The 1935-nt window shown below is 39.2% G+C and overlaps 1 non-coding gene across 1 annotated transcript; it reads left to right on the top strand.

Annotated features, from left to right (window-relative positions):
* Positions 1-467: 467 nt before the first annotated feature.
* LOC131149941 (small nucleolar RNA R71) lies at positions 468-573 on the top strand. Its single transcript, XR_009135332.1, has one exon. It is a non-coding gene; the product is annotated as a small nucleolar RNA R71 (small nucleolar RNA).
* The last annotated feature ends 1362 nt before the right edge of the window (positions 574-1935 follow it).

Raw genomic sequence — 1935 nt, 5'->3', positions numbered from 1 at the left:
AGGAAGAAGAGGGAGAAAAGAAAAGAGGGAGAAGAAAGAAAAGAGGGGGAAGGGAAAGGAAAGGACGTCGACCACTCGGGAAATTTAGGGAAGGTGCATAAGGGCAATTGTAGCAAGTGTGTGAGGGATCAGAGCAGATGGCACACACCTTTGCACACATCATAAGCTAAGGTTGTTGTCCCAAGGACAAGAATTGATCTAGTTTCTTTACAATGATGTGCAGCGTGGGTGCAAGGTCATAGCCCACGGCTAACTCTTAAACTCCTTAGGATGGGACAAGGAAGGTTGGGATGGTCTACAAGTAGCAATAGTATGACGCTCAGAAATCTTGATGAGGGTCTCAAAGGGAGTCTAAGTCTCATTCTCATGCTTTGTGAGGAAAGTACCACCACAAGATGCATCTACTATGGCTCTATCAATGTTCATCTAACCCTTCATAAAAGGTCAAAACTAATTGCCACCTAGGGACTTGGTGATGTGGGCATTTGAGTAAAAAGTCCCTAAAGTGCTCCCATGTCTCAAAAAATTGTTCCCCATCCAATTGGGAAAAACTAGCGATTACCTTCCTGAGCTAATTAGTCTTTCCTATGGGAAAGTACTTTTTCAAGAATTTGTGTTGCATGGTGGCCCAATTGGTCATCGAGTTCAGCTCTAAGGAATTAAACCAATATTTGGCTTTCTCTTTTAGGGAGAACGAAAATGGCCCCAGACAGAGAGCATCATCACCAAAGTGAGGTATACGGATGGTGGAACAAATTTCAATCAAATTCCCAAAGAAATTGGGAAGCATCTAGATGGTGGAGGTCTTGATTTCAAACTGTGTGACCTCAACATCTAAGAACCGAATGCAAGAAGAGGACGTGTATGCATTCGGTGTGAAATAGTCCCTCAAAGGCCAAAAAGGTTGCTCCTCCACCACAGGTTGATGGAGAGCAAGAGGTTTTGGATTTTGGTAAGCGGGGACCGGTTGGGGTTCAGCCATGAGTTTAGTTTAGGTATAGAGGACTCGGCTAACTCAAGACTAGAGGTAGATTTCCTAATTAACCTATGGGATCTCACAATCTTAGGGTCTATAGGCACTAATTCGGGATCGAAAGAGCGCAAACTCAGCATATACAAGTTTAAAACACAATCAAGACTTCAAATATCAAGCAAAAATGAAAAACAAAAGAAAATGAAGAAAAAAAAAATGCATTGAACACTACACTAGAAATTGGCTTTCAACCGTAATTTAGTCCCCAACAACGGTGCCAAAATTTAGTAGGCTTGTCAAGGCTTGGGTCCTTAACTACCAAAAATAACATTTATAATCTAACTAAGCCTAAGTTCAGTAGAACAAGGAGTGAGTCAGGTGTTCATCTTTAGGGACTCAGTGCAGTTGTAATGACTTGCTGATTTTACCAATTTTTTCCTATAATATTCAATATAATAATTCTGGAAAATCATAATCAACTTGGACCCATGAGTACCAGGGAAATACCTAAAACACAACACAGATTCCTCAATAGCAGGAAACATAAAATCATATACATATCAAATTGTCTAACTAACACAATACCAGAGTCTTACTACAAATGTCATATACATACACATATCCCAAAACATCCAAAAGTGGCATAGGGTCACCACCCAAAATCTGTCAGACTCTAGCAACAAGACTTACCCTTCAGACAGGGTAAAACAGCTTAACTCTAACATTGTGATGATTTATCCACTCTTCTATCTGGGCTCCTAAAATGTTTAGATAACTAGGGTGAGACACCTCTCAGTAAGAGAAATAAACTAATATCAATGTGTGGCAACATAAGTAATTCCGTGATATACATATAATAGTATAAAGATCATACTTAGTAAATCTACCCGTATTATATCTGTGGAAAACATATTTTATCATATCATGGTATAACATACAAGATTTCTATACATATAAATTAT

The sequence above is a fragment of the Malania oleifera genome, chromosome 2, assembly GCF_029873635.1.
Source record: "Malania oleifera isolate guangnan ecotype guangnan chromosome 2, ASM2987363v1, whole genome shotgun sequence".
Lineage (NCBI taxonomy): Eukaryota > Viridiplantae > Streptophyta > Magnoliopsida > Santalales > Ximeniaceae > Malania > Malania oleifera.
The sequence above is the reverse complement of the archived record's forward strand: the minus strand, read 5'-3'. Positions and strand labels throughout refer to the sequence as shown.